General features: G+C 35.3%; 1 long non-coding RNA gene across 1 annotated transcript in view; it reads right to left on the reverse strand.

Annotated features, from left to right (window-relative positions):
* Positions 1-21,392: 21,392 nt before the first annotated feature.
* Positions 21,393-25,678, reverse strand: part of LOC118621631 — a 347,996-nt gene continuing 343,710 nt past the window's right edge. Inside the window, exon 3 of the long non-coding RNA XR_004957745.1 lies at positions 21,393-21,544. This is a non-coding gene — a long non-coding RNA (uncharacterized LOC118621631). The remainder of the gene's footprint in view (positions 21,545-25,678) is intronic.

Here is a 25,678-nt window from a genome sequence, read left to right on the forward strand (position 1 = left end):
GCTTGATTATCATAAGACATTCCTGGAACAATTTTTCACTGTAGAGTTTGACCTATTTTGATTTCAATTCCTTGGAAATATTACCACAAAAAGTAAGCAGGTGAGGGTCTATAGTCTGCAATTCTATTTATATTATATTTGCACTGTTTTTCCCCTTCTTAAAAAACTGTAAAGCCTGTAAATATATATACGTAAAGCCTATAAATAAATATAAATATCACATATAGATATACATTTTAGCCATAACAAGACTAAAACAGTTAATTCCAATGAATTCTCAAATAAATACTAGAATGATATTCACTCTATAAATACTCAATGCATTACTTATTAATAAGATTGCATAAATGATACAATGATGTGCCATGGTTTTCCAATAAAAATTAATGCAGAAAAGAATGTCTCATTTTTATTTTATTTAAAATTTACTTAATGCCATTGGAATTTAAATTTCTTATGGTAAATAGTTTGTCCCACCACAGTAGTCCTATAGGTTAATGACAGATTATGTGGGTAAAAATAAAAATAAACATCTATTTAAATAATTTTTATATGCATTATGAAAAATACCACAGTGTATTCAACCATCCCTTGTTATATCAAAATTTCATTAACAAATCAGAGACCTGATTATCATCTACTATGTGTGTTCTCAGATTGTTGTCCTAAAAGTGAACGTTGGTATTGAAATATAGTCTATACATTTTCCAGAGAAAAACAAGATGCAATGAATTTCCAAACATAATAGAAAAAAACTCAAATTCTGAGGCTACAGAAATAATTCGGAGAGGAGCAATCCCAGAATTCAGAACAAAGTAAAAACAAACATTTAGTAAAGAGAAAGCACATGCATTATTATTATTGTTATCAAATAATGATGCTAGCAATGCCTTTTAAAACTAGTATCAGACAAGGATAGTCACAATTTATCTTTTTCTTCCAAGTATGTGTAGTTCAGGTTCTTGGAAGATTTTGTTTGAATAAAATAAAATTTTGATTTAGATTTAATAATTTGGAAAAACAGTATTTTCAGTTTAACTCCACACTTATAAAGCAAATGGCAGTAAAAGTAAGATTTTAGTAGGATTGGTCAATATCTAACGAACATGAAAGCAAGCTATTTATTCAGTTCTGAAACATAATCAACTTTTAGATGATAAGAACACATTTAATCTTAGAGTCCAGAATATTTGGATTACTCAAGTAGCCTATTTTAGTTTAGCTGCTTTTTATTTCTAATAAAATGATATGAAAAAGAAAATGCATGGTTGATATTTAGAAATTTTGTTATTGACTAACGACTGACATTAAACTGGCAAGACAGGTGAGAGAAACGATAGATTGAGTGATAAGAAATCAAATTGTTGCTCTAGGTTTTCAATCTGCAGATGAGTTTAATTGTTGATGCTTTCTATTTTTTTTAATCCTCACCTGAGGACATTTTTCCATTTTTTATTCAGACAGAGCAGGAGGGAGAGAGAGGAAGAGAGAGAGAGAGAGAAATATCGACATGAAAGGGACACATCGAGTGGCTGCCACCTGCACGATCCAACCAGGGCCGGGGACAAACTGCAACCAAAATACGTGTCCTAAGCGGGAACCGAACCCGTGTTCTCTGGACCACAGGCCGAGGCTCTAACTGCTGAGCCAAACCGGCCAGGGCTGTTGATGCTTTCTTAAAGCCTTTTTACTTTGTTGCTTTTTATACAGCCTTTTAAAGTTTAGATCATTATTTTAAAATGTATAACAACCTCAGTTATACATCTTTCTTGAGCTCACTGACTTACTGACAGTACCTCTCAGAATTAAATATGGCATATGCAAATTCATAGGCATATGTAAAGTTAGAGGTGGAAGATATTTTCATAGATTATATGAAACCGTTAAAAATAGTAGTGAGTTGTCAATTCAAGTCATTGTTATAAAAGTAAGATCTATTTTCTCCCATTGCTCCAAAGCAATATTACTTCAAGTAAAAAACTTGATTTAAAGGCATTTGACAAATTTGCACACTGTCTGATGCAGTCAACAGTATTGTCCTCCCCCTTAGATTGACAGTACCTCTGTCTTCAGGTACTAATATACAGATATAAACTAATAATTATAGTTATAAAAAGGAAATGGAATTCAGAAATTTTCAAATAAATTTGATCAAGCAATGAAATCAAACTTTATCACCCATGTCAATATCTGCTGTATCATAGATTGAAATTAAGCAGCTAATCATAATCTCCACTCCTCCTTTGTTCATACTGCAAAAAATTATAGCTCAATTAAAAAAAAATCAATACAATGAACTTTGAAACAAACTTTGTCATTGTGTAGCCAACCAGCCTTCAGGGCATAAATATATTACCAATAAACTTACATGTATTATAAAATTTTTCATTTGCCAAGAGTAATAAGCTCTGTCCTTAGTAGTCAATCATACTATTAACAATTAAACACAAATATAAGCTACTAAAACTGCAAATATTATAGCTGATCACCCACTAAATTTGACAGTAACTAATTATTTTCTAGTTGAAGGATAGAAAATGGCAGTTGTAGAGCTAACAGACAATCTGTGTTCTCTCTACAAATATATAACTGCTTCGTATTTCATTTACTTAACTCTTTAGCACTCTGCATTACTGTGCTTTACTATGAGGCTTGAGATATAGTTTGAGAAAAAGAAAATAATGTAAACAAAACACAATTTTTTAAATGGTGATTGAACTTGGCCCCGCCACATCCCTTTGAGAGTCCAAGATGCAGAAGAGAGCTGGCTGTGTGCTCCAGCACCGGATCCTGGGGCATCGTCGCCTCGGTGGAAAGAGACGGTGGAAAGAGACGGTGGAAGGGGGTGAGCAGCTGGAGAAGCAAGCCACCTCACTTTTCTGTTGAAAAAAAACAAGAGTTTTTCTTCTTCTTCTTTTTTTAAGATGATGAATCTCTTTGCCCTTGTTATTGAAATTAATTTCCAAAAAGGTGTATTTGTGGAGAAGAGTCATATAAAAATTATTAGTAACATGCTTATCTATCATCAGAAGTAGAACAACTGAGGAAAATGAGAAAAATGTCACTTCTTAAATTGGAGGTCATGACTGATTCATTAATTTGCCTCTCCCCCTTTTTTTTTCTTTATTGATTTTAGAGAGAGAGGAAGGGCAAGAAGAGAGAGATAGAAATATCGATGAGAGAGAACATCGATTGGTGCCTCCAGCACACCCCCCTCTGGGGATCAGGCCCAGAACTTAGGCATGTGCCCTGACCAGGAATTGAACTGGCGACCTCTTGGTGCATGGGTCGATGCTCAACCACTAAGCCACACTAGCCGGGCTAATTTGCCCCTTTTAACTTGAAAGCATTTTACACTTTGAAAAGTTAGATCCATATTCAAATTTATTTTGTGTTTCTAATAAAGCATCGAATCAAATGCAGCTTTGTTAGTATCAGCTGTGTAATCATGGCTAGGTGTCTTGAATCTCAGTTTTATGAACTATAAAATGAAAGTTCAAAATACTTCTTCACAAAGAAGTAGAGACAAAATGCAAGTCTACGAGAAAATGTTAACAATGGCTAACACCTAGTCAGTGCTCGGTAAATTGTGGATTACTAATAGCTGAATATATACGTTAGACTGACCCACAGTTTCAAAGCGAGCCATCTCAAATATCGTTTATTATACAGAACTTTTAAAATGAACGTTATGTCAGCGGAAGTGATGGAAACGACTGTGCAAAATGCAAGGTCTATGATACCTACATTTCAAAATTATAGAGAGAGCTATCATTACGGCAAGATTTATTTTCTATTTAAGAAAAGTAATAAAGTAAATGTCACCCCTCCGCTGGGGTGGCCCCGAAGGGGGTTGGCGAGAGGACACCAGGGAGCCAGGCAGGTGTTTGGGATCCTGCCAGTGCACTTTGCTCCAGGCTGGCAGCCATTTGGAAGCTTGAGCTTCACCACTTTATTTTACAAAGGGTTTATAAAATGTGCAAAACCAACAGATTTCCCAAGTACTTCCATTTGTAGTACAATCCATGTGCAAAATCCTGGAGAGAAAAGAGTTAGAAATAGTCTTTTCTTAACACTAAAAATAGTAACTAATAAAATATTAACAAGAACAAATCTATACTAAATGCAAACAGCAATCTTCAGTCAAACAGGCAGCTTGCCATGAAAAGGGAAGTCAAGCAGAAAGGGAAATTCATGAAAACCAACAATAGGTACTCCTGAGATCTTCTCTACCAACATCTTGTAAATTGACAGAAATATTCCTTTTTCAAACTGTTAATTCATGACTATGGAGTTTAACAATATGTGTGCAGGGTAACACTAAATTGGAAGTCAAATATGTTATGAAAAAGTCATTTGCCTTACTTTTAAAGGCAAATATTGGGATTTGAGTATTTTTAAAGATGATATATAAAGTAAAAGAGTTTCTCTCTCTCTCTTTCTTTTTGACTGTGGTGAACAAGTCCTTTCATCTGTATCGTCTCTAATGCCCCCAACTCCATAAATTAGTTATTTTAAACATATTTCACAGCTGAGTTACCTGAGGCGCAGAAAGATTAAATAATTTGTCTCAGAATGTTAACAAATAAAATACACAGGATTATAACATATCATTTAAAACAATGAAATATTTATTAATTCCAATATGTCCTGTTCTTTCTATAGGAAATGTGTTATCGGCTTTTGTCCATCATTGATAAACATAAAAACCTTACAAATATTTATTTTTTCTATATTGTGGTAAGAAAACAAACAAACCATAAAATTAGTTTTCTTTCTGATAGTTTTGTTGAATATTACTTTACTACTTTATAAAATTATTACTATATCTTTTTCATATAATAATATACTCAGTATAGATTTACACAGTGCCCCAAAAGGAGAAAACAATAAAGACCCCAAATTCATCAACCAGTCATGGTTTCCATTCCCTCTATAAGAAACATGTTTCATCATGTTTTGTAATCTAATCTTCAATACTTAACAATACATCATGTACATTTTCTGTGTCAGCATGTATTCTAAATGAAGTAGCTTTTATATTTTAGTGGTAGAATTCTTTGGACCAATAAATATTAAGAACTCTAACAGTTACAACAGTAGATGTAGACCAGGTCAGGTTGTAGTGAGGGGGAGGAGAACTATGCTTACGTCGCTTCTGTTCATCCCTTACCTCCCTGGTCACCTGAGGAGGCTCTGTGGATTTGGGCTTCTACGAAGAATCCTTTGAAATTCTTTTTGTGCTTTGTTTTGTTTAATGATAGATTATGATTCATTCTGATTAGATATCCCCTAAATTATTTTAACTAACCAAAACTGAAAGACTCAGAATAATAAAAGTAATCATAATTGAAAAGGGAAATAATGTTTATTAACTACTTAAAAAGATAACCAATTCATGTAAAAAAATAACAAATTCATGTACGTTTTTCTCCACATCCTCGCCAGCATTTGTTGTTTGATGATTTGTTAATAGCGGCCATTCTGACAGGTGTGAGGTGATGCCTCATAGTCATTTTAATTTGCATCACTCTGATGATTGGTGATGTTTAGCATTTTTTCATGTCTCTTACCAATTTGTATGTCTTGTTTGGAGAAGTTTCTATTCAGGTCCTCTGCCCACTTTTTAATTGGATTCTTTGAGCTGTTGAGCTGTATGAGGACTTTATGCATTTTGGAAATTAATCCCTCATCAGATGTATCATTGGCAAATATGTTCTCCCAGAGAGTGCGTTTTCTTTCCATTTTGATTTGTTTCTTTTGCCCTGCAAAAGCTTTTTAGTTTGATGTCGTCCCATTTACTAATTTTTCCCTTTGCTTCTCTTTCCCTAGGCATTGTATTCAGTGAAAACTGTACTTCGTGTGATGTCTACAATTTTGCTGTCTACATTTTCTTCTAGGACTTTTATAGTTTCACACTTACATTTGAAACCAAATGGCGGTGTTCGGGTTTGTTGTCTTACAAAATCAAAGGATGAGTTCATGGACAAAGGGTTAAGCAAAAAGAAAGTTTATTTGAAAGATAGACAGACTCCCTGCAGCAGGGAGGGGACCCAGGTGGGTTTGCTGGTGGGGCTCTGTTGTCTAGGGCTAGATATATATTTTTCTAGCCTCTGATTGGTCCTTTCAAGGAATTCTGCCTTAGCAACATCCATACATTTTAAAGGTTGTGTTTCTACCTGACTAGGTTCAGCCCTATAGAGGCCTTAGTAACTTCCCTTCTAATGAAATTTAAACTTCTCCCAAACTATTAGTGAGGGGGAAGGGAAATGCCCTTGAAGCAACCCTATACTTGCTTTTGATTTCACCCCCAAATTTTATCTTGGTTTTTAATAATCCTTTTTAAGATGACCTGGCTTTCTACAATAGAAACATACTCTGTAGTTTTACAGCAGAACTCATTCAGCAATCTTGTTGACTTGCTCTCAGAAATCAGTAGGTATATTCATTGTAATAGCTCAGAATCGCCAGCACTATATTCTTTAAGAGTAAATAAAATTCCTTTGCAAACCCATCAGGGTCCCAGAGGAAGGAATGGAAACAATTGTTATTCCCTTCTTGCATGAAACCAGCCTTTCCAGGCTTTTGTTTGTTGGTTGGTTGGTTGGTTTGTTATGCAACTGACCTGTACTCTTTCTAGGAGCTTCTAACTTGCATTTCTACAAATGGCGCCGGGGAGTTTCTGGCCTTGGAGGCACAATTCCCATGTTAATTTTAGTTGTTTTCTTTAAATGTTCTTATTGATTTTTTAGAGAGAGGAAGGATAGGGAGATAGAAACATTGATGTGAGACAGAAACATCTATCAGCTACCTCCTGCATGCCCCACACTGGGGATCAAGCCCACAACCTGGGCATGTGCCCTGACTGGGAATCACACTGGGACCTCTCACTCCATGGGACGATGCTCAATCACTGAGCCACACCGGCCAGACTAATTTTTGTTTTATTTTGAGATATATAGAGTCCGAATAAACCTCCAGATATATTATGTACTGAGTTACCTGCCTATGTGCTGAGCTCCAAGTCCTTGCAAACTTTCCACATGTCTCAGCCTTCCCTTCCCATGGTCCTGTCCATTACTGCCTAACCTACCCCTATCTCCTTACATTTAAGTCTTTTATCCATTTTGTTTATTCTTGTACATGGTGTAAGTTAGTGGTCTGGTTTCATGGGTGGGAATGCAGACTGGTGTAGCCACTATGGAAAAAAATATGGTGTTTCATAAAAAAATTAAAATGGAACTGCCATTTGTCCCAGTGATCTCACTTCTAGGAATATATCATAAGAAGCCTGAAACACCAATCAGAAAGAATTTATGCACCGCTATGTTCATAGCAGTGATATTTATAATAGCTAATATCTGGAAACAGCCCAAGTGTCCATCAGTAGATGAGTGGATAAAAAGCTGTGGTGTGTTTACACAATGGAGTACTATGCAGCTCTAAGAAAGAAAGATCTCTTATCTTTAGAGACAACATAGAGAAACCTGGAGAGTATTATGCTAAGTGAAATAAGCCAATCAGTGAAAGACAAATATAACATGGTTTCACTTATTTGTGGAATATAATGAACAAAATAAGCTGTCCATCAAAATATATCCAGAGGCATAGAATTAGGGAACAGACTTCAGAAGAAAGGGGGCAGGTGTGGGAAGACATAAACCAAAGAACTTATATGCATGTATGCATAACCAAAGGACATAGACAACAGTGTGGTGAAGGCAAGATGGGGGAAGGGGATGGGGAGGAGGGAGTCAGTGGGGGGAGAAAGGAAGGATATCTATAATACTTTCAAAAATAAAGATAAATTAGGAGATTCCAAAATGGCGACTGAGTAAATGGAGGCTACACAGACCATCTCCCAGGACCAAACCAGAATTACAATGAAAATAAGACAAATCATCAGGAAAAAGCAACAGAAAAGCAGCTTGGAGAACCACATAACCAGGGACACTGACTGAATCCCGGTAGGCTTGCTGAGATGAGAGAGGGGGCTGGGAGCCCACGGACCTTAGCTGGGAACAGCAGCCTTAGCTGGGAGCAGCAGCCTTAGCTGGGAGCAGTGCCCTCAGGTTAAACTCCCAAGCGGCTCCACAGCACAGAGCCAGGACAGAGGCTAAAATAGCCACAGCCACTTACCTTGGGCTCCGGCAGATGGAGGGCAGACTGGACTGGAACTGTGTGGGGACACTCGGGATTTGGAGGACACTCAGAGCTTTAGCTGAGTTGCGGCCACATAGGACGGTGATCATCTGACTCCTTCCCAGGACTCTGGGGAGAGGCAGCAGCCCCTCCCTCAGAGATTCAACCCCACCTAGTGGCCATTGAAATGCAAATTGAGGCCCATTAACAACCAGCATCTACCCCACCCTCAGGAAATCCCCTTACCCTGAGCACCTGAGGGAGTTTTTCATTCAACTGAGAAGCCAAGGCTCTTCAGGTAACCACTATTGATAGCCTCCAGGCAAAAAGGTAGAGGCTAACTCTACCATTCCCTGGGCTAGCAACTCTAACCAGGAAAGTAAGACTTGACAGTGGTGTTTAACGTGGGTCCTCCCTGGCTTATCCAAACTCAGGAGAGGGAGCCACAAACAGCTGAACACCAACATCCACAGGGAAAATTTGGCAGGCCAAAATGGTGAAACACAGAAACAAAAGCCAAATGAAAGAACAAGAGCCCTCTACAGAAGATGAGATAAATGAGGTGCAGTTAAGAAAGTTAACACAACTAGAATTCAGAGTCATGATCTTGAGGAAGCTCAAAAGCATGTGTAAGGACATGAGCACCATGGGTAAAGACATAGAAATGTTGAAAATCAACCAGTTGGGAATTAAAAACCATCAAGAAGAAATGAAGAATGGCATATCAGAAATAAAGAACACATTGGAAGGTCTGAATAGTAGAGGAGAAGAAGCTGAGGACCGGATAAGTGAATTAGAAGATAGGGTAGAAAAAATCAACCAATCAGAAAACCAAAAGGAAAAAACAATTAAAAAACAGGAAGATAGCTTAAGAGAACTGTGGGACAATAGGAAACATAATAACATTTGCATCATAGGAGTCCCCAAAGAGGACGAAAATGAGCAAGGATTAGAGAATATATTTGAAGAAATAGTGACAGAAAACTTCCCTCATTTGGTGAAGGAAGAAGGCATTCAAGTTCAAGAAGCACAGAAAACCCCAAGGAAGAAGAACCCAAACAGGCCCACACCAAGACACATCGTAATCAAAGTGCCAAAAATTAAAGACAAAGAGAGAATACTAGAAGCAGCAAGAGATAAGCAACAGGTTATCTACAGAGGAACCCCCATAAGGCTCTCAGCTGACTTCTCAACAGAAACACTACAGGCCAGAGGGAATGGCATGAGGTAATCAAGGTCATGAAAAACAAGGATCTGAATCCAAGATTACTCTACACAGCAAGGCTATCATTCAAAATAGAAGGTCAAATAAAGAGCTTCCCAGACAAAAAAAAAGAAAAAAAAAAGTCTAAGGGAATATACTAGCACCAAACCAGCACTGCAAGAAATGTTAAAAGGACTAGCTGTAATTAGAAGGAGAAATAGGAAGAAAAATATAACCACACTAAACAAAAATGGCAATAAAGACATATCAATAATCACCTTAAATGTAAATAGATTGAATGCTCCGATCAAAAAACACAGAGTAGTTGACTGGATAAGAAAGCATGACTCATCTACATGTTGTTTACAAGAGACCCACCTCACAACAAAAGACTCACATAGGTTGAAAGTGAAGGGATGGAAAAAATCTTCCAAGCAAATGGAAAGGGAAAAAAAGCTGGGGTAGCAATATTCATATCTGATAAAATACATTTCAAAATGAAGACCATAACTAGAGACAAAGAAGGCCACTACATAATATTGAAAGGATCTATCCAACAGGAAGATATAATCTTGATAAACATATATGCACCCAATATAGGAGCACCAAAATATATTAAAAATCTTTTGGAAGAATTCAAAGGAGAAATCGATAGCAATACAATCATAGCAGGGGAATTCAATACCTGGCTGACATCACTGGATTGATCCTCTAGACAAAAAATTAGCAAGGAAACAGAGACTCTAAATGAAGCACTAGATCATTTGGATTTAATAGATATCTACAGAGAATTACACCCCAAAACTACAGAATTCACATTCTTCTCAAGTGCACATGGACATTCTCAAAGATAGACCACATGTTAGGACACAGACTAGGTCTCTACAAGTTCAAGGAGTTTGAAATCATATCAAGCATCTTCTCAGATCACAATGGCATGAAACTAGAAATCAATTGCAACAAGAACATGCACAGACATTTGAACACATGGAGGCTAAATAGCATGTTATTAAACAACAAATGGGTCACAAAGAGGATCAAAGAAGAAATTAAAAACTTCCTGGAATCCAATGAAAATGAACACACAACAACACAAAACTTATAGGATGCAGCAAAAGCAGTTCTGAGAGGGAAGTTCATAGTACTACAGGCCTACTTCAAGAAGCAAGAAAAATCTCTAATAGACTACCTAACCTCACAACTTAAAGAACTAGAGAGCAAACAAAAAGAAAACCCCAGAGCAAGTAGAAGGAAGGAAATAGTAAAGATCAGAGCAGAAATAAACGACATAGAGACCAAAAAAGCAATTCAAAGGATCAGTGAAACAAAGAGCTGGTTTTTCGACAAGATAAACAAGATTGATGGACCCTTAGCTAGACTCACCAAGAAACAGAAAGAGAGAACCCAAATACAGAAAATCAGAAATGAAAGAGGAGAAGTAACAACCGATACCACAGTAATACAGAAGATCATTAACAACTACTATGAACGATTATATGGCAACAAATTTGAAAATTTAAGCGAAATGGACAAATATCTAGAAACACATAGTCTCCCAAAACTGGACTGTGAAGAGATAGAAAACTTGAACAGACTGATAACAACAGAAGAAGTTGAAGATGTAATCAAGACTCTCCCAGCAAAAAGAAGCCCAGGCCCGGATGGCTTCATGGGGAAGTTTTACCGAACATTCAAAAAACAACTAACACCCATTCTCCTCAAACTATTTCAAAAACTTCAAGAAGAAGGAGGACTTCCAAACTTGTTTTATGAGGCCAGCATAATTCCAATTCCAAAACCAGAAAAAGACATTACAAAGAAAGAAAACTACAGGCCAATATCCCTGATGAACATCGACACCAAAATCCTGAACAAAATACTAGCAAATCAGATCCAGCAACACATCAAAAAAATTATTCACCATGACCAAGTGGGATTCATCCCAGGGATGCAAGGCTGGTACAATATTCACAGATCAATAAATGTGATACACCACATAAACAAAATAAAGAATAAAAACCACATGATCATATCAATAGATGCCGAAAAAGCCTTCAACAAAATCCAGCATCCATTTCTGATAAAAATGTTCAGCAATGTGGGAATAGAGGGCTCATATCTAGACATAATAAAGGCCATTTATGAAAGAACTACAGCCAAAATCATACTCAATTGGCAAAAACTAAAAGCATTTTCCTTAAGAGCAAGAACAAGACAAGCCACTCTTATTTAACATAGTACTGGAAGTCTTAGCCACAGCAATCAGACAGGAAGAAAAAAATAAAAGGGATCCAAATTGGAAAGGAGTAAGTGAACCTGTCATTATTCGCAGATAACATGATACTATACATAGAAAACACCAAAGACTCCATCAAAAATATACTAGACTTAATAAATGAATTTGGCAAAGTAGAAGGACACAAAATTAATGTCAATAATTGATGGCATTCTTATACAACAATAATGAACTCACAGATAGAGAAACTAAGAAAACAATCCCATTTAGCATTGCGGCAAAAAATTTAAGATACCTAGGAATAAACTTAACCAAAGAAATTAGGCCCTATTCGCAGAAAACTACAGGTCACTGAAAAATGAAATAGAGGAAGATATAAAAAAGTGGAAGCATATACCTTGTTCATGGATTGGAAGAATTAAGATCATTAAAATGTCCATACTACCTAAAGCAATCTATAGATTCAATGCAATGCAATCCCCACCAAAATACCAATGACATACTTCACAGAACTAGAACAAATACTCCAAAAGTTCATATTGAACGAAAAAAGACCTTGAATAGCCACAGCAATCTTGAAAAAGAAGAACAAAGTTGGAGGGATCACATTACCAGATTTCAGGTTATACTACAAAGCCACTGTAATCAAAACAGCCTGGTACTGGCACAAGAACAGTCAGATAGATCAATTGGAACAGAATAGAGAACCCAGAAATGGACCCAAGCCCTGGCCAATTTGGCTCAGTGGTTAGAGCATCGGCCTGCAGTCCAGAGAAATGGACCCAAGTCAGTATGCTCAATTAATATTTGACAAAGGGGGCAACAGCATACAGTGAAGTAAAGACAGCTTCTTTAATAAATGGTGTTGGGAAAATTAGACAGCTACACGCAAAATATAAAACTAGACCATCAACTTACACCATACACAAGAATAAACTCAAAATGGATAAAAGACTTAAATGTGACTCATGAATCCATAAAAATTCTAGAAGAAACTGTAGGCAACAAAATTTCAGACATCATACGCAGCAGAATTTTTACTGATGCATCACCTAAGGCAGCAGAAACAAAGGAGAAAATGAATACATGGGACTACATCAAACTCAAAAGCTTCTGCACAGCAAAAGATACAATCATCAAAATGGAAAAGCAACCCACTGTATGAGAGAGCATAATTGCCAATGATATATCAGATAAGGGGTTAAATTCCAAGATATATAGAGTGCTCATACAACTCAACAAAAGGACAACAAAGAACCCAATTAAAAAATGGGCAGAGGAACTAAATAGACATCTCTCTAAACAGCACATACAAATGGCAAAGAGACACATGAAGAAATGCTCAACATCACTAATCATCAGAGAGGTGCAAATTAAAACAACTATGAAGTATCACTTCACACCTGTCACAATGGCCACCATCAACAAATCATCAAACAACAAGTGTTGGCGAGGGTGAGGAGAAAAGGGGACTCTAGTACACTGCTGGTGGGAATGCAGACTGGTGCAGCCACTATGGAAAACAATATGGTGTTACCTCAAAAAATTAAAAATTGAACTTCCAGTTGACCCAGTGATCCCACTTCTAGGAATATACCCTAAGAAGCTTGAAACATCAATCAGAAAGAATATATGTACCCCCATGCTCGTAGCAGCACTATTTACAATAGCTAAGATCTGGAAACAGCCCAAGTGTCCAACAGTAGACGAATGGATAAAAAAGTGGTGGTACATATACACAATGGAGTACTATGCAGCTGTAAGAAGGAAAGATCTCTTATCCTTTGAGATGACATGGAGGGACCTGGAAAGTGTCATCCTAAGTGAAACAAGCCAGAGAAAGACAAGTATTATATGATCTCACTTATTTGTGGAATATAATGAACATAACAGTATGAGGAATGGGGTAGTCCCAGAGATGTGGAAGTGGGGTACAGACTGACAATCCCCAGAAGAGGGGGTGGTGGGAGAGAGATAAACCACAGAATTTATATGCATGTGTGCATGAACAATGGACATGGACAACAAAGCTGAGGACAGGGTGGGGAGGGAGAGGGAGGGGGGAGTCAGTGGGGGGAAAAGGAGAAACATCTGTAATAAAAATAAATAAATTAAAAAAATAAATAAAGATAAATTAAATCAAAAAAGATAAAGATAATCAATTAATGTTTAAAGCACCCTTGTACAATAAGCATTATCACTAGCCTCATCTCTGAAAATGAGAAGATAAGGGTCTAGGATGGTATATGAACTTGTTTAATGTCACACACTCAGTACACGGTGGAGTCTCAGGTAGGTACAAACACTGTAAATCAAAAGCAACAAATTATTTTTATAGCTAAAACCTCTGTACGTACCATTTATTATTTCTTAAGACAAATGTCTAGAAGTGGAAATCCTTCTCAATATATGAGAATACTGAATTTCCATAATGACACTATCTGTGGATCTTTACTCAGTAGCATGATGCATTATCATTACAATGAAATATTTGCCAATATGATACATGAACATGTCCCATCATTGTTTTTAAAAATAATTCATGTGTAATTGAATATATTAATACAAGATAAATGTTAAGTAAAACATATGGCATATAAAGAATCATTTAATGTTCATGAAAACATTCCAGGAGACTGATCTGCAAAGAGATAAATTCAGCTGGGTCACATATTTAGTATATGTCAAATCTGCAACTCAAACTTGTGAGTGCTCATCTATGAATCCCAGGCACTGAGCCCCTATGCTTTCAGAACTCTTGGATGACTGATAACATTGAACATTTTTCTGTGTGTATCATCCAATTACATTTTACCTTATGATTTCCTAATGTGTGTCTTGATCATTTTTCATTTGAATATTTGAATTCTTATTTATTGGGCAGTATTGCTTATGTATGAAAATTAAGTTGCAGCTGATGTCAAAAATGTATTGTTTATTTTTCATTTACATTTCACAACAGTTATGGTATCTTCTGGCATATAACCCTTTTAGATTTTCACATTGTCGAGCCTAGTTTTATATTTTTAAGTAATGAACCCTTATTATTATAATAAAATTATACAAATACACAGCATAATTTCATTCTAGTAGGTTTGTGATTTAGCTTTTTATGTTAAATGATTTATTTGAAAATTATTTTGATATATAGCATGTAACAATGACCTAAAAGAATAATTTTCTATTTGTTCTAATACATTATACTGAGTACATCATCTTTGTTCCATTTATAGTTTTATCTACCCCAGTACCAGTAATCTTTTATTTGCTGCATTTTTAAAAAACACATTCTATTATCCACCAAAGAAAGTTGTATCTACTTAATAATTGATTTCAAAATGTTATTGTCTATTCTATCCTATGTCATTGCAGATTAAGTTTTAAATCTGGATGTTAAATTACAAAATTTTTCCAGTGGCATTTCGATTTATAATTTTAAAATATATATTAATTTTAGAAGAATGAACTACTTTAAGCAAGAGTACCCATACTTCACGCCATGTTTACGTTCATCTCTTTGAGAAATATTATGCTTTCCTCAGCATATATTGTACCTGTTTTTTACTAGGTTTATACTTTTGTCATGCTTTCAATGTTAAGACTTGAAGTTTGCTGTTTCTTTTTTAACAAATTGCCTCACAAACATAATTTCACATAGCCTTCTCTTTTCTTCCATCTTTCTTATTTATATTTTTACTTATTGTTGACAGTATTACAGATGTCCTTCATTTCCCCCCACTTTGTTCCCCTCTACCCAGCCCCTATCCCACCCCAGGCCTTGACCATACTATGGTCTGTGTCCACAGTCTACACATATATGCACATGTGTTCTTTGGTTAATCTCTTCCTGTCCCCACCACCTGCCTTCCCTCTCAGATCTTTCAGTCTGTTCCATGTATCCATGTCTCTGGATCTATTTTGTTTGTCAGTTTATTTTGTTCATCAGATTCCACCTATAAGTGAGATCACATGATACTTGTCTTTCTCTGACTGGCTTATTTTGCTCAGCATAATAATCTCCAAGTTTTTGCATGCTGTCACAAAGGGTAAGGGATCCTTCTTTTTTATAGCTGCATAGTATTCCATTGTGTCAGGGATGCTAAGATTCCATAACATTCAATCAGTTTAGAAACTCTGAAACAAATGTTATTGGTTCTATAGGTACATGATAGGGCAGCCTTTATATATATCTATTTGGTTTAGGGCAGTGATTTAAATTTCTTGCTATAATAAATTTGACACTAATTTATTGACTATCATTATACTCTATTCGTAAAAAAAAAAAAAAATTGAGGTATGCTTGATTATCATGTTTTGGTTTGAGGTTTGGGCAGTGTTACATAAACCTCAAATATAAATGGGAAAGATTTCCTTTTCGGACCATGATGAGGTAACTGATATAATATTTGTCATTCTAGCATAGAGAAATAGAAAACAAACAGAACTAAAGAACAAACAAGCAAACATTTTACACATTGGACTATAGGGAATAAAGAATTAATTCCTGAGGGGAGAGAAAAAGCTTGGTATTCTGCCTGGAGGAACTTTCTGGACCTTAAGACACAGAAGGTAAAGTCAAATCAACAATGGTGGTTTTACTAGTTGAGCAGTCAAAGATCGGAGTTTTAACATGCTGTCAGAGCTGACAATTGTGGCCCAGAATCTTAAAGAGGCGAACAGATACAGAGAAAACATTCTAGAATCTCCATATGATTTTCCTGGCATCTTTTGCTATATACCCAAGCTCTACATGACAGTAAGGCCACACAAGGATGGTGAAGACATGACTACTAGATTTACAGTAAACTGACCAGGTCCTAGAGACTATACACTGCTAAGGGATATCTGAGACATCACCAAAGTGGAGAGTTGTTGTTGAACACCCAGGGCTTCTAGTAAGAACCCAGAAGGAAAAACTAGCCATAGTAATGGCCACTTTACACTCCCTATGACCAAAGTTAAAAACAAACTGCAAAAGGGCCAAGCTGATTCTTTAGTAACTTAATGGCCTACCTAAATAACATTTACTAGATTAGAGCACAGATTCCAGATATTAAACAATGTAAAAGTCAGTAGGCTCAAAATACAACCAATAAATAACTAGACATGTAAAGAAGCAGGAAAATGTGACCTATAAACTGGAAAAAATAAAGCTCAGGAATGTGAGGCAATAGGATTAGTAGACAAGGGCTTTAAAATAATACAACATTGAAAAAGACATACAAAGATAGAGGAATCTCAACACATGATTTCAAGATTTACTCTGAAGCTACAGTATGCACTTCAGTGGAACTGACATGAGGCTAGATAGATATAGGTCGATAAAACCGAACTGAGAATTTAGCAAATGCCCAAATACAACAGTCAATTGATTTTAGAAGCAGGTGCTAAGATAAATAATTGGAGAAGAGATACTCTTTGGGGCACATGGTGGTTGAGAAATGTGTTTCTGTATGGTGAAAGAATCACCTTTGATCCTTATACTTACACACCCGAATACTTCCAGATTAAAACACGGGAAAAACCCTCCTAACTTCCTTGAGGCATCTTTCTTAAACAGAACACCAAAAACACAACCACAAACGTTAAATTGATAGATTGGATTTCATTAATATTAAACACCTATGTTATTTGAAAGACACCATTAATTAAATAAAATGTCATAAATTATATATATATATTGTATTAAAATACATATAAAGGCCATTTCAAACTAAATACTGAGGGAACAAGCTATTTAATTTAAAAATAGGCAAAATAATAAGCAGCTTCCAAAATAAGATAAATGAAATGGTCCATATGCTGATGTAATGGGCACATATGAAGTAAAAACAAAATGAGGTACACCACACACCTATTAGACTAAATAAAATTGAAGAGATTTAGCAAAGATGTGGTCAAATGAAACTCTTGAAAGTTTCTGGCAAAAGTATAAAATAACATGACGGTTTGGACAACATTTTGGCCTTTTCTTATAAGGTTAATCATGCATAAACTTATTCCATTCAATGATTCCACTTGAAAGCATTTACCAAGAATTTTATTTTCAAAAACAGGTCTACAAAAAGACTGGTACACAAATGTACACAGCAACTTTATTCATAATAGCCACAAACTAAAAACTGTTTAAATATTTATACTAATAAATGAATGAAAAACTAAGGATGACATATATAATAAAATATCCCTCAGCATCAAAAATAAATTACTGACAGACACAACATAGATGAGTATCACAAACTATAGAATGAGTAAAATACACAGGACATAAAATTGTACATACTGCATAATTTATATGAAGTGAAAGAAAGGGGGAAACTAACCTATAGAAGACAGAAAGTTTACCAGTAATTTTTTGAACCAGGTGTGGAATAGAAAAATTAATTATAAAGAGACATGAGGAAACATTTTGGATGATGTCAATATTATATATGTTAATTGTGATTTCATCGGTTTCAATGGTCAGTATTCACTGAACAGTACACATAAGATGAGTGTACTTTATTATTAGTATATTATGCCTCAATAAGTTGTTCAAAATAAATAAATTAGAATAATCTTTCTCTTTTCCTGTGTTAAGGGAAAAAAAGTGTAAATCAAAAGAATGATTTATTTCTTGAAAGCGCGAAAAAATCACTGTGGAAAACATGGGCTTAGGCAACGCTGTTGGAGTAGCTACATTTTTTATTATTCAATTTTTTATAATAGATATATTTCCTCCTTCAAAAATACTTGGTAAATTTATATTTTTTAGAAAATTATCTATTACTATATCACTTCCTTTATTTTGTAAGTTAACATAAAAAGACGTATCCTTAAAAATCTTTCTTTAGTTGTTTCCTTCCCTACCCCCTTCGTTTTTGCATTCTCAATAAGCCAGACCCATAGTCGCTGTTCTTTACATGACCATAACCACTACACTCTCCAACTGCTTTTTCATACTTTCCAGTTGGTTTCTCCAAACCTACAAGCCCTAAAACTGCCTAAAGTTCTTCCTTAATCATTACAACCCCATCAAGGATCTATCTGTCCACAAGGATGCAAATAGGCCTGCAATCACTACATGGCTATTTATATCTCCATGTTAATAATTTATGACGTAATCAAAGAATCTTTCCAAATAGACCAGCATAAACTCCTACTCAGATTGATTATGAGTTAAGGCTGATACCAGGCATCATTGAAGAAAGGCCTTGAGCGTCGAGGTGATTTTCTCTACGTACACGATAGAACCCCTGTATTCGGTTTCTTCAGTTAAGCATTTACGAGAGGAAGGCATGTGGTAAAAAACACAGCCAAGTCAGAATGAACGGAAGAACAGAAAAGAGCAGGTTTAGAGGGACGACAGAGAGAACAGATGTGACCTGTTTCTTCCGACGGGAGACAACAGTGATTCCCTCTTGTGACACAGCCTTTCTTATACTCACATGAGCAGCATTGTTTGAAGATGGCTTTTAGATGAAGGCAGAGAACCTTAGACATAATGAACCCTTGTGGTTGAACCAGGATTAGATACTGACATTTCAACATAAAGCTGTTACAAGATATTCTCCCCATGAAAATCTTTTTAGGCAAGAATTTTAACTCAATCAAGGTTCCTCTTTATTCTCTGCTTTGCTTCAGTGTTTAAAAATGTGGACGAAAGGTATCTTTCTCCTGATTTTATATCTATCTCTCTATATATCTATCTATCTATCTATCTATCTATCTATCTATCTATCTATGTATAGATAGATAGATATGAATTACAAAATATGTAAAATACTCCAGTTTCTGATTACAACTGTGCTGCCTTAGAAGACACACGAAAAGCTGTATAGTCTGTCTCATGATTCTGTTCTACCTTTATTTCTTTTTCTGCTTCAAAGAGATGGCCTATAAAAATATTTCAGTAATTATAATATTTACAATTAAATCAATACCTTGAGATTCTGACCTTTAATTCTTTAACATTTAAACTTTTTTCATGGGGACATTTTTTTGAAAAGTAGTGAATAGATACATTATAATATCAAGAGACCTTTTTTTACATGAACTAAAAATACATCAATGATAGACTTATTTAGGTCACATAAAACTTATTTCTAATGTTAGAAATGGTTATATATTTGGAAGTTTTTCACAGGGAGTTTCTTTACCTGGTAGTGGTTTAAAGTATTACACATTTCTATATTTGTGACATGGGTTAATGACAATGCTTAGGAGCAAAACAATGAGCTGTATGGTCTATATTATCCAAACTTACCATTCTCACTCTTGTCTCGATTACAATGTTAGCTTCGCTTATGGATAAGTTCTTGCCATTATTTATTTAATATTAAGATCAATAAATACCAATTATGGTATATATCTAAAAGATATTGTACAGGCTTCATACCAGACTTAATCTGCCGAGATTCGTAGAGTTTGCAGAGATCAACTAATCGCACATTAGTCTTGGTTTATATGTTACCTATTTTGTGACTCAGAATAACTTGATATAATAACTTGTGTCAGTTTGTGGATCTTCACAGGTGCAATTTAATGTGCTTTAAAATATAGACTGATTATTCTAATATGACAATAGAAATCTGTCAGTCAACATATAAAATATTTTCAATGAATTGATATTTAAGAGAATAAATAATGTTTTTGTTTCTTTAATTTGGAGTCATTTAACCCACATTGTCACCAGTGCAGTTTTGGGTAGCAATTGATACACTGCCAGTGAAACCAACAATTAAGCAGTTTTGTTATAGATTCAGTGAACATGTATAATCAGTATAAAATGTCAAGGAAGAATATCACTGTTCTTTTTCATATGTAGTTTTTGTTATAGTCACCTTGTTATTATCATTTATGTTTCTCTTCCTTTGTTTTGTGGATTCAAGTTACTCCCTGGAGTTGTTCCCTTCGCTCAATATTTGCTCTCAACCACTATATTTTGCTGCTACTATTATTGGCAAATATATTACATTTCTTCATGATACAGGCTCAAAAAAAAAATTAATCACATATTGTTTTATTCAAATGGTTTTAAAATCAATTAATAGAACTAAGGAAGAATATATGGTTTCATACTGCTTTTTGTAATTACACAATTACATTTACTGGAGCTATTAGTTTTCCCACGTGTGTTTGAAATACCAGCTGAGGTCACTTACTTTCAGCTTGAAGAATTTCCTTCAATATTTCTTTTAAGGTAGGTAGGTTAGCTAGGAACAAATCTTGATTTTGTTGTTCTTTGAGCAGTTTTAGTAGGTTAACCAACTGCTTTCTGGCCTTACTTTTTATGATGAGGAGTCCATTCATTTTATGGTACCCTCGTAACTGATGAGTAATTTTTCTCTTACTGCCTTCAAGATTTTCTCTTTGTCTTCGGCTTTTAGTATTTTTACTATGATGTGTCTGTTTATGGCACTCTTTTCATGTATCTTTTTTAGAGTTCATCTGCCTTCCTGGATTTGTAGATTATTGTTTTACAATAAATTATTGAAGTTTCACCCACTGTGTCCTTAAAATTGTTTTCTGTTTCTTTCTCTCTGTTTCCTCTACTTCTGGCACTCCCAAGATGCATGTATTGGTGTGGTATTTACATTTTTCTGAAGCTTTATTTTTATTTTGTTTTATTTATACGCCTGCGCTGGGAACTGAGTGGCGGTGGGGGAGGGGCAGTCATATCAGACCTCCGCCTGTCTCCTGAGCATGGAACCACTGCCTCACGGGCTTGCGAAGGGTGACTGGGCACCAGATTCTCAGGGGCACCAAACACAAAATAAACCTCCTTCCACCAGTGGGGCCAAACAATAAAGGGGCAGGCCTTACCTCTTTCCTAGGACTTGGCTCAGCTGCTTCGAAGGAAGGATGAGATATGCTGACATCCTGCTTGTCTAGGGAAGGTATTCCTCCAATGGGGATGGGAATGGAGGGAATCCTGTGTTCTTGACTGCATTAATCACCAGGAGAGTTTCCGTATGGCTGAGCTGAGGAAAGGGAATATTAGTTCAAATAACATAGCCTCTCACTATTATTACTGAATGTTAACAGATTTTTTAAAAATAGATATTTCTTTACTGGCTATATATTGTTACCACTCTATCCAAAAACTTTAAATGGTTGTGTTTTGTTTTGTTTTGAATATGTGTGTGTGTGTGTGTGTGTGTGTGTGTGTGTTTTATTCTGCTGAGAAATGGGTCCACAGAGCTCCTCATGCTATTATGCCAGTGACTTTTTAAATAATACATTTTCTTTCTTTATCTTTTTTCGAACAATTGTCCCATGTGTCTCTTTAATTTTGTCTTTTTAAAAATATTGGATAAGAGTTGTTTCTTATCAGTCATACAAATACATTATTAATTCCATCTTCTTTATATTTGGAGTCACATATTATATAATTATATTAATCAAGAACATTAAATAGCTTTATAAATTAATGTTAGCATAACCACTAAAAAATGAATGGTTAAAATGCAGTAATCTTCCCGTTTTAGAGGCAAATATGTTTCTAATAAATGTTTAATGGTCTTCATTAAGCTTTTTTAGGACATAAAAATCATCTAAAATTGCTCCAATAATCAGTCTTCTTAACAACAGAGTGAACACAAGTAAAATTGATCACTTGCCCAGAATAAAAAAATGTGGCTTTCAATGTTTTGATGACTCTCACTAAACACAGAAACCATAATCATATACACTTTTTATGTGTAGAACAATAATCTCAAGAGAATATCAATTCTTGAATACTCTTCTTCTTTTAGACAATATCGTATCAAGCACTAGATGATATATTTCAGCTCAAGGATACATGGAGAATCAACACACTAGAAACATGCTCTGTTGTTGTTTTTCCTGCAGCTAACATACCATAAAAAGTACAGAAGTAAAATAACAATCTAAGCTGGTATTGTTAGTATGGTAGTCACTTGCATGACTACGGCCTTTTGAAAGATTGACATATTTTGATCATGTTAATCAGAAAATACATTGTCAATGGACTTTTAGAAAGGTTAGAAATAGAATTTTGGATTCCTCTGTTCTTTTTTTCATTTGTTTGTTTTACCAAATTATAGAAGGACAAAGCCACTTATGACTTATTTCAGAGTTTTAAAATTATTTTTGGGACATCTGAGTTGCAGATTGTCTATTATCATGGAACTTAACTGAGGCTGGTATTGCAAAAATGGTTTTGTATTTCATGTAGAAAAAGAGATAAAGTTTCAGTCAAAAGTTGATATTGGCTATCTATTTCCTGAAGCAAAATGAATTGCAAAATCTCTCTTTGCTTAAACTGAACCAATGCCAATTAATCGAAATAGCAATAATGGAAGTTCATATTAGTTTTGAGGTAATTAGCCAAGGTAATTCAGAAGAAAATATCAAAAGTTCAATGGATGCTGATAACATTCCTTCACTAATGACTTAGATGTGCACTGATGATTCTCAGGGAAATGGTGCAGAGTTATCTGAACCTATAATATAGCATATAAAATATTATTCTATATATCTCCCAACTTTACTTTCTATTGGGGTGTTTCTGAGTCTTTGCACTTTTTTGGATATTAAAATTTTATTCATCTGAAATATCTGAGCATCCTAAGACATGTTTTAGTCTCCGTTGGAAACATTTGTTATTTATAGCATCTTACTTATGACCTTTAAAAATTGAAATAATTGTCTTCAGAAATTCTTCTTTCTAGTTGCTAAAAGCCTAGAGTTTTACCCCCTATCATGCTCAAATTAACCATCTCTTGAAAACCAGGTAATGATTTTTTAAATGTGCAATTTAAAATTTCAAACCATATTACCATTTTCCTCCCAGAAGCTTCACTGTCAGTGACTTAGTAAAACCATCATTAATCACAAGATAAGCTACAGTCATGTGGTGATTGTAATTTGGTCCCACGGAACCAAAGACAAATGATATGGAATACTATTAGCAATGATAGCTTTAATGTAGACATTCATCATGGACTCAGGTTCACTTGATGTGACTTTGGGATAAAAACAAGGGAAATTGCCTAGCTGTTGAAAATTCTATTGCTATTAAATCATAATTTTGACAAAATTGTACAAAATAAGAGTTAGAGATTTTGTTTCCCATTTTTCACTCTTAAAGAGACTTGCTGGGGGCTTTGAATAACCCAGATGTAGTACAATTACAATAGTGAATACTGATTAGTTGTTATCTATCCAATTGCTAATAACAGAATCTCAGGTTTGGGGAAGCTATCTATTTATAAGAATGGCAAGGTGGCTCCAGAACAGGTAGGCTGCTAACAGAGGCTAAGGACACACACACACACACACACACACACACACAGATTTTTTCATCAGTCTAATATTTCGTTGGTCATAGATTTTTTTCAATACACTGACTATAATCTTCTAAAGCAATGCAATACAATTTTTAGGAAGAGATCCTTGATAACTAATTAAACTCAAGTACTATTCAGTGTCACATTTAAGGAGGTATTTACATTTGCAAGGACTTATAGATTTTTTTTTTCTTTATTAATATTTAGAGAGAGAGGAAGGGAGATAGAGAGAGAGATAGAAACATCGATGAGAGAGAACATCGAATGACCACCTCCTGCATGCCCCCCACTGGGGATTTGGCCAGAATCAAACTGATAACCTCTTGGTGCATGAGTTGAGCTCAACCACTGAGCCACACCGGCTGGGCCCTACAGAATTATTTTAAAATACTTTCTATGTAGGGAATCCATGATGGGAACTGAATGCAGTATCAAAAGTTTTATTATAATTCACAACTAGGCATAAATATTGACTATGGACTATAGCATTCTCCTAAAGAATATATGAGTTGAGCTTTAATTCATGTGGAAAACATAAACCGAGGCTGCTATTTTAAAATAAATTCAGGCAATATTATTGTATACTTTATTTTAATATTTTATTTACTTTTATTGTTTCTTCCACCCAGACCTATCTGTGTAGCTGTTTCAACTACATGTGTCTCTGCCCCTATAAATTTAGTGATTTTTTCCCCCTGTGTTCTTCAGCTGAGTTATCCAATCACACTCTATGATCTCAGAGATTGAAATTAATTCTGTGTCCCAGCTGGAGTAGATGGGCTGTTAAACCACAAGATCTCTGTAGTGTCAGAGTTGAGATACGGTCCACCAGATCTCTGATCTTTGAGGTCTGAATTCAGTGAGAGAAATAAAAATGGCATCAACACATATTTCCTTAAATATTTTAAAATATGTATACTTTTTGGTTGAGAAAATGTCTCAACATTTCAGTTGTGTTGATGTTATACAGAAATATATAATATATATAATCTTTAATTTTCTTTTTTTTTATCCTCACCCGAGGACATTTTTCCATTTTTTGTTCAGGTAGAGTGGGGGGGAGAGAGAGGAACAGAGAGAGAGAGAAACATCGATGTGAAAGGGACACATCGAGTGGCTGCCACCCGCACAACCGACCAGGGCCGGGGACAAACTGCAACCGAGGTACATGCCCTTAGCGGGAACCGAACCCGGGTCTCTCCAGACCGCAGGCCGACGCTCTAACCGCTGAGCCAAACGGGCCAGGGTTATAATCTTTAATTTTCTATGGATCTATATATATTGAGTTTAGTTTGTTTCTATACTTTGGCTGCTGATTTCTTTGGTTGGAGGGAATATTTTCTAGCTCTTGGGCACCTTGAAAAGCAAATGCTGCATCTTGCAATTGTCCCTAGGATCAAGTTCCTAGCATCACGAGATGGTGGTTTCAAACATCTAGATTACAAAAAATAAATAAATCAATAAACAAATGAGCTTTTTATAAATTGTTGAAAAACCCTTTTATGGCAAAAGAAAATTGATATTCAAGTTGCATAACTTAAAAGTCCCTTAGCAAATCTGGCTGCTCCAGAAACATAAAAGATTAGTTCCTACAACCCAGAAGGGTCTAGTGGTAAGTGTAACAGTTTGGAGTCTATCTGCAGACTGGTTGCAGACGTGCTATATTTTGTGAACGAGGCAGCATATTTAATTCGTAGAACATAGTAATGACCACTGCATCATTTTGCTAGGGCTGCCATAACAAAATACCACACACTGGGTGGCATAAACAACAGATGTTTTTTTCTCACAGTTCTGGACACT

The sequence above is a fragment of the Molossus molossus genome, unplaced genomic scaffold (assembly GCF_014108415.1).
Source record: "Molossus molossus isolate mMolMol1 unplaced genomic scaffold, mMolMol1.p scaffold_m16_p_8, whole genome shotgun sequence".
NCBI lineage: Eukaryota > Metazoa > Chordata > Mammalia > Chiroptera > Molossidae > Molossus > Molossus molossus.